The 8689-nt window shown below is 46.5% G+C and overlaps 1 long non-coding RNA gene across 1 annotated transcript; it reads left to right on the forward strand.

Moving 5' to 3' along the window:
• The first annotated feature begins 562 nt into the window (after positions 1-562).
• Positions 563-1059, forward strand: LOC121062750. Its single transcript, XR_005815696.1, has 2 exons — positions 563-660; positions 775-1059. It is a non-coding gene; the product is annotated as an uncharacterized LOC121062750 (long non-coding RNA).
• The last annotated feature ends 7630 nt before the right edge of the window (positions 1060-8689 follow it).

An 8689-nucleotide genomic window follows, 5' to 3' on the forward strand; every position in this document is an offset into this window, starting at 1 on the left:
TGCCACACTGAACTCTTGGGCACCTTTGCCTGCTGGCTCTTCACAGCCATTCTGGGCATTACAGAGCCCTCCTTAACCTGTGGGCTCCTCGGGTTCTCCTTTCTCTTTGGGACACTCTACCTTGGATGGTCACTCATTAGATGAGGAACCACTCACTGACCACCCAGACTCACACACCGTCGCTAGAGTTCCCCTGACATCTCCTGGCAGTTCCAGATTACTCTCCAGTACGCCATTTTCGATCAGCTCCAGCACTAGTGGGACAGTTCCTGGCAGATAAGTCAAAGGCCAGTTACTGTTTGCTGGGCCATGTGCAACCAAGAAGGGAACTCCCAGTCCAGCCCTCAGTCCTTCACTGACCACTCTGTGGCTCTGATCCATGGTGAAGCCCAGAAAAGTAAGAGGCCTGTCAATGGAGAAGTTCCTTGGGTGTATTCCTGACATCAGCTTTGGTAGAGGCGTGAAGAGATGTAGTGGAGATGCCACTGCAGAGAAAATTGGACAGTCACCAAGGTACACAAGATCTCAGAGCTTACCCAAGCAAGCACACAAGACTCCAGGTGCTCTGACTTCACAGATAAAGCCCCAAACTGAAAAATGTACCTGCTAATATATTGGGCTCTAAACGTAGCCCTGGGTTAATTGAATAACAATCCCTGTGTAAGATTGAAGTGCAGGAGGGGTTGGCTACGGTTTTAAGAGCTGGTTTGCAGAAAAGGGATCTCCCGTTAAGAAATGGCATATACTGCTTGTTCTCTTCCTTGCTGTCCCAAGACCTGAAGCACATCTTGGAAGCCAGGCAGAAGCTGTGGAGCCGATGGAGTTGTCAAGCTCGACTTCAGCTTCTTCCCAGCTAGAAGAAGCAAGGACACGCCGGCTGAGTTCCCCAGGCAACGCGCCCTTATCTGTAGACAAGGATTTTGAGATGCTCCTTTGGGAAATCTCAGACGGCATACTGGAAGCTGAACTCGACTTGGACCCAGGGAAGGATGAGGATGACCTCCTCCTTGAACTTTCCAAGATGATTGACGATTGAACTGCATAGTCCTATGGTATATTTAAAAAAAAAATTAATAAATTAAAACTCTTCTTCTTGTTGGATACCCCGAGGTGATCCTTTTTCTACCTGAGGCTTTGCAATGAGACTTAAAGCACAGTTTGAACTGGTAGAAATTGGCAGGATCTGCACTCAGTTGTCCTAAGTTTCCCTGCTGGTCAGAGTTAAGGTCTTGTGCATCCGTTCTGTAACTATAGGTGGCTACCTTTGATATGAAGAGGACAAAGCACTTGTTTCTTTTGGCACAGAAAGATGTCCATCGGCACGCTGTGGTGGCTGTGAATTGATGTACTGACTGAGCGATGCTCTGAAGCCTTAAACGTAAAGCTTCTTCGTTCCTCCCCCCTTGGCACAACTCGATGCTGGGCACATTGTGAAGCTTCGGTGTTCTGATTTCTCGGACAGTTGATACCCAAATCCCGGAGTGACTATGTCAGCTCTTGACTTTTATTTGTGTATGCCATTGTTTTGACTGTAATCTTTTCAGGTGATGAAGCTGTAGGGGCAGGAGGGAGCAGAATAATTATTCTAGCGTTGTGGACCAAACATGGTGCCAGGAGTGGTGGGGGGAAGGGGGGTCAGCCCACCCAGCCTTACTTTCAATGATCAGGGATGATAAAATGGTGTGAAAAGCAGCAGCTCTGCGATACGGCTACGCTACCCCCACTCCCTTCTCTTGTGCTGTACCAAAGTTCCCCCAAGCTTTGGTTGGTGCTTTTAGCTGGTGAGAGTAGGACTCTGGGGCGAGTAGTCGGGACTCTTCTGCAGTAACTGGGTCGATTAAGGGTTGGTTTAAGTGCCTCTTGGTTTTTGAAATTGATCCCCTGAGCTGCTGGCTCTGCTGCCTGCTACAGCAAATGTTTGGGTGCCATCAGCGTCGCACTTGGGCGTGGGCACTGACCCTGCGGAGGATAGCTGAGACTCGGGTGTATTGTGTACCCTGCCACCAGTGATTGTTTTCCCCTAGCAGATCTATTTTGAATTCTTTTCTGAAATTTTAGAGGAACTTGAGGCTCTTTGTGCTATGATTTGTGAAGCTGTACGGGCCCTCAGGCATTTGCTGCTGGCAGAGGAAAACCGCTTGTCGAATTTCTTGTAAATACTTTCTCTTTGGACAACAACGCCTGTGTGTGTGTGTGTGTGTGTGCTTTGACGACCCCCTGCGACGCCCCAGCTCCGCGAGGGAAGCTTTGAAGCGGCTCTGGGAAAACCTCTGCGGAAGAAACTGCTGCTGGTGACTTGCGGAAAACGGACTCCACAATCAGTAAGACTGTAAAGTAGGTATGTTTATTCAGCGCTGGGCAGCACGGCGGGTAGTCCCGCCAAAGTCGTGCGCGCCTGACGCGGCAACTTGCCTTGGTTATATGCAGTAAAGAGTTACATATGCATGAAGTTTCACAATACGCCGATACCTATTCATAACCTGTCCCCGCTTCGTATTAAAATTAGTTCCAAGGAGTCATTTCCATAAACTCCTCCCATCTGCGCTTGCGCAGTGTATTCTGGTGCTGGTCGTCGGGGGTCGTGGGGATGAAAGTTGGTGACTCTTCCTCGTCACCGCTAGTTGACCGCTTGTCTTTGCACAGACTCAGTTGCTCCTTGGCTCTTGTCCATCTGCAGGACCAGTTTCTACCAGTTTCTTAAGACAGGCTCACTCTCTTATTAGGAGACTGACCTTGGTAAGGGGCCCGAGGCTTCTTGCTTTAGTTAATTTTCACAATGCACCATAGTTAGCAAAGACACTAAGTAGCACCCTAGTTTAATGCTGTCAGCGCTCTCTCTCTACTTGATAAGATTCTCCTAACTCCCTCTCTCAGTCCCCCCTTTTCTAAAAAGTTAGTAAATTCCTTTACAATTTCTAGGTTCAATATAGTGTTTCTCTATCTGTCACTCTTTCAAAATATCTGTTAGACTCCAGTTTCTGTCTGAGTTGGTTTTTACACTCGCTGTAGGAGTTTCCTGTAGTCTTAAAACACCATAAGGTACATCGGATCACTACACAAAGAACCATGAACAAAACCACGACCACGATTATTGTGATAAACAACTGTTTCAGCCAGGTTAGGTTTGGCAACCAGGAAGTTAATTTTTCTACCAAGTCTATAAATCCCCAGGATGTATCATCCTGAGCTACTGCATGCAAAATTTTATTCTTTTCCCAAATCTTCTCCAGGTCAGTCTCAATCTGTTTTTGTTGACATATACACAGCAAGTTTGGTTTATGACTGTACACAATCCTCCCTCCTTGGCTAAAAGTATATCTAATCCCATCCTATTCTGAAGCACTACTTTGTGTAGGGAGGAAATTTCTTCCTGTAATGCCGAAAGAGCATCAGCTGTGGCTGAGATATTTACGACAGCTTTTTCTAATTCACTTATTCCCAGAGATGGAATCAACCACCTTACAAAACTATGGAATCTCGTGGCTCTCCTCACGAAGGGGTTATTTGAATATACCCCCTCGAGGGCTAAGATAGCCCTGTCCTGGTTTCAGTTAGGACAGAGTTAATTTTCCTCCTAGTAGCTGGCAGGGTGCTATGTTTTGGATTAGAATGAGAAGAGCGCTGATAACATGCTGATGTTTTAATTGTTGTAGAGCAGTGCTTACACCAAGCCAAGGACTTTTCAGCTTCTCGCTCTGTCCTGCTAGCGAGCAGGCTAGGGATGCAGCAGGAGCTGGGAGGGGACAGACCCAGGACAGCTGACCCAAACTGGCCAAAGGGGTATTCCATACCATCTGACGTCATGCTGAACAATATATAGGGGTGGCTAGCCGGGGTGGAGGGGTGGCCGGCTGCTCGGGGATAGGCTGGGCATTGGTCAACGGGTGGTGAGCAACTGCATTGTGCATCACTTATTTCGTACACATTATTACTATTAATACTATTATTATTATTATTATTGTTGTTATTCTTTTCCCTGTCTTAATAAACTGTCTTTATCTCAACTCACAGACTTCACTTTCCCGTTTCTCTCCCCCATCCCGGAGAGGGAGGGGGGAGGGTGAGCGAACGGCTGTGTGGTGTTTGACTGCCAGCCGGGCTAAACCACAACAAGCCCCCAATACAATGACCCTTCCAATTTAAGGGTAAGCTTTTTCTAGCATGATCATCTCCACATAACCAATAGAATCCTTTTTGTAGCTTGCAGATTTGCGTGAGAAAATTGAGGCCGTGAGATCCTGAGTTCGTTGACACCTGCACCATAATCTCTAATTTTAGTAAGCCTGCATATTCTGCCATACTACAGTTGTCAGGTTCCTGGGCTAAATAACTAAGTGGACCTGTTCCTACGCGTGAGGTTTTATCGTTTAAGCATCCGGTGTATATGTTAACATTTTCGTGTGGGAGTAGTTCAAATCTCTCCCCTAGATGTTCACGATCGTCCTTGCCAAATGGACATGTTCCATTTCTTGGGTGCGCAAAGGTCAATGTCCAATTCATACTGGGTATGCCCCATACGGGGAATTCTAGGTTGCCTCTAGGCAGCACTGTGCACACCCAACAGTCAGAAAGGCTGAAACTATCACTCACTGCCTGGGTGAGTTTCACATGGGTATTGTGCACCCACTGTTCAGTTTCCTTGACCAATGATACCATTAAGACTGTGAGAAATGTAACCTTCCAGGTTGCACCTGAGTAACCTTCCATGGGGTCTTGGGTGCCTTTTTAACACTGTTGTGATAGATCCAGGCATTCTGCTCCTTGATTCTCATCGCTGTGACCTGGAACAGTCCTTCCCGCTGTGGTTTCAAGGTCTTCTCTGCAAGAGACTTTACATACGCATAATCTCCAGGTTGTATATTGTGCACTGGTCCATCTAACCCTCTACCCCAAGTCCCACTCACATGCTGTCCAATTTCATCGAGCTGTTTACCTAAGGCCACCATATAGGAGGTCATAATTTCATCCCCAGCTTGCATGGATATCCCTCTTTGTATTCCATAGGGTCGTCCATATAAGATTTCAAAGGGGCTTAACCCTTCCTTTGCCCTTGGTATATGCAAAAGGGCTAAAGGAAGAGACTGAGGCTAGACCAAATTTGCATCAAATGGCGGCTAATTTCTTGTACCACTCTTGAGATAAAGTGTGGTCCCCTGTCAGAGGATATAGTTGCTGGAACTCCAAAACATGGTATTATTTCTTGTATCTTAATTACCTTCCGAGCCTTGGCTGTTCTAGTTGGGAATGCTTCTGGCCATCCTGAAAAGGTGTCAGTTAATACCGATAGATACTGATACCCCCCTTTTCTTGGGAGTTCAAAAAAAAATAATTTGCCACTGTTTGGAGCTTGATTACTTTTATACCTGTCTAACAATGGTATACAAAGTAGGCCCTATCCATTTTCTGTTTAAAAACTCTTATACTACTTCAGCTCCCCAGCATGCTTTAGTATGTTCTACAATTATCATTCAATTTAATATGGTATCACAATTCTCCCATCATTTATTTACATTAAACCTGCAGGTAACATTTTCCATTTACATCTTAGAATATTCTACTTCATTTCCTAAAGCTTTTCTTAATGCCTGATTTTCTGTTCTTGGTACTAGTGCCAAAATTTGACTCTCAGGAGCCCGTTCTGCCACCTCTTTGGCTCCTGCATCAGCCAATCTATTTCCCTCTTCAATATCAGTATCCCCTAGTTGATGTCCTTTAATGTCAACTTTAGTAGGCAGGTATTCTGTTTGGAGTAATTTCCGTATCTCTTCTGCATGTTTAAATGAGGAAGATGAAAGTCCTCTCTCTCCTTCCAAATTGTCCTGTGTGCATGCACCACACCAAAGGCATATTTCAAATCTGTCCAAATGTTTGCCAGCTCAAAAGCTCTTATCAAGGTGATGATATCCACCTTTTGGGCTGATGTTTGTTACCACATATCCTGTGAGGCGAAGTCCCTGGCAGACGAAGCTGCTGCCATCTATATACCAATCCTCTGCATCTTCTAGGGGTGTATCCTTTAGGTCTGGTCAGCTGGAGTATACAGTGTCCATGGTCTTGATGCAATCATGAAAGGGGAATCTGGAAACTCTGTTATTAAGGAAAGAGGCTGGGTTCACAGTATTAGTGCCGAAAAAAATTAGGAAACTAATAGTCCGTTATACGCATTCCTTTTCTTCTTCGTATTGCAACAGTGTCCCCTTTTCCCGGAGGGGACTTTCAAGCTTCAAGATCACAGGCTAGTTGTTTCCCGAATATAGTGGGGCTATTCTTGAACCCCTGTGGTAACACTGTCCAAGTAAGCTGAGTTTTCCGTCCTCTTTTAGGATTTTTCCCATTCAAAAGCAAAGAGTTTCTGGCTTTCAGTTGCCACGGGCAGGCAGAAAAAGGCACCCTTTAAATCTAGTACCATGAACCAAACTTGACTGTTTTTCTCAGTATGTAGTTCCAATCATTTTTCCCAATTTAAATTTCAAGCATTGCAAAAAAAAAAAAACGCCTTTTCCTGTTAGCCAGTTGCTCCTATTACATTTACAGACTAATTAACACAGAGAAAGAAGCTCCCGTAACCAACAAAAATTCAAGGCTCTGTCTTTGTTTCCTAGCTTTATTTCAACTGGTGGACCTGCTAGGGTAGATGCCCCAGGTCCCTGTCGTTCCTGACTGTTGTAAGTTTGTCCTGCAGCCTAAGACAATTTCCTTCTGATATCAGGGGCCGATTGCCGTAGGAAGAGGCTAGCCAATTGCCTCTGTTTGTTTTCTGAAGCCAGGTCCAAAGTTTTGTCTGTTTGTTTTAGTTTTTTTCTCTTCATTGCATTTCAAAGTTGGTCCAAAAATTCAAAAATTCCATAGGGGTTTCTTTTGGACCTTGTTGGGACACATTCTCAATTCCCAGTTTAACCAGATTTTGGTATTTCCGGGGTGATTAGGGTCTCAGTGGGGGGGTCGGCTAGGGGAATGCAATCGTTGACAGTTCCCTGAGCGGTCCCATTGGCAATCTGAGCTCACACATGAACTCAGGTTGTTTTAAGAGTTAGCTGCTTTTCTGTTTCCATGACAACTGGACCCATCATGGTCCCTCTGCCCCAGAGGGCTCACACCTGTGATTTAGAGATCTCAGCCTCGGGTTGAGGTGGAACTATTAGCATTCCTATATCCTCTTTCCCTGCTCATTCAACTTCAAACAGCTCTGTTAAATACCACATGCCACACAACCTTTAACACCTTCAACAACCCTTTTAACACTTCCTTTATCTTTCTCCAGCCTGTACTTTTCTAATGCCAACACCAAAGGCTCAGTCAGGGGCCAACTTAATTCCGTACCTTTTTCCCTCCAAGATGCTGAAACAAAGTGTCAGTATACAACATTTCATCCTATTTTCATCCTATTTCATCCTATTTTCCTTCTCTCCTCAAAAACAACATTAATTGCAAGACACTGTTATAGTCGATTGATCGCGATTGAAGCCTCGATTGAGGCTTCTTGCTTTAGTTAATTTGCACAATGCACCATAGTTAGCAAAGACACTAAGTAGCATCCTAGTTTGATGCCGTCAGCGCTCTCTCTCTACTTGATAAGATTCTCCTAACTCCCTCTCTCACTGGAGCCCACGCAGCCCTCCGTCCTGCCGAAGGACTTCCCGGGGACTTCTGCCGGCTCCGGGTGCCCGCACACAGACAGAAATGGCTTTGAGAGAAAACAATTCAGGAGGAGGAGAGCTCAGAGACTGTGGCCGGCTTCGGCCACCTTCCCCTCGCTTTCCCTCTCCATGTTCAAAGCGAGCACTGGTCTGCCGCCAACCTTCGCTGCCTCTGCCCGCGGCGCTGAGCTTTCGCGTGTGCCCTTGCTCCTGTACATATTTTACCCTTCCTTTTGTAAGGCATGGTCCAGCAATTCGTGTCACTAAGGGATTTGAAGGGTTAGCATTGAGGCCCGGCTCTAGGTGATAAGAGAACAAAAAGGTTTTTAGGGAAAGCTGCTGACTACTGCACGGGATGTTGCTAGAGTTTCTGAAATCTGGCCCAGAGGCTACCAAGTAAGGAGGAAGGGGGAGCTGAAGGACAATTGAAGGACAAAAGCCTGGGAGGAAGACAACCAGCCTTCAGCCCGAGCGGCCCCCGAGAGACCACCAGAGACTGATATGCAGACACCCCTGGGAGGGTTTCAGATTCCGGAAACCAATTATAATAACCCTGCCTCTTCTAGAAGTAGTAATGAATATGTATTAGCCTGGGAGCATAAAAACCAGCCGCCTTACGTAACGGGTGTGCGTCCTGGTGGAGCAGAGACTCCCGGCGCACCCAGCGCTGTTTGCTTGCCTCTATTCGTTTAATAAATTGTAAACCTTGATTGTAATCCTATTTGGGACTCAGTCATTTATAACACTTTTTATGTTTGTCTTTTATTTAAGGCTGTCTTGCCCCCCTCCCCCCCCCCAGCCTCGCTGCTCGCCAATAAAGCTGGCGCAGGGACACCTGCCTGCGACCATAGAGACACGGTCCTCCCGGCCTGCTAGAGTGGCCCCCCGCGGTCCTCCAGCATCCCAGCGTCCCTTGCGCGCTCCCGCCAGGCCTCAGCGGCTTCCGGCGGCGGCAGAGCAGTGAAAAGGGGACAACATCACTCTTCTACAGAGCGTTTCTGAGTAGAATTTGCCATCCTTAGCACAAAGGTGGCTGCCGTGCTGCGGAGTGA

The sequence above is a fragment of the Cygnus olor genome, chromosome 34, assembly GCF_009769625.2.
Source record: "Cygnus olor isolate bCygOlo1 chromosome 34, bCygOlo1.pri.v2, whole genome shotgun sequence".
In the NCBI taxonomy this organism is placed as follows: Eukaryota; Metazoa; Chordata; class Aves; order Anseriformes; family Anatidae; genus Cygnus; species Cygnus olor.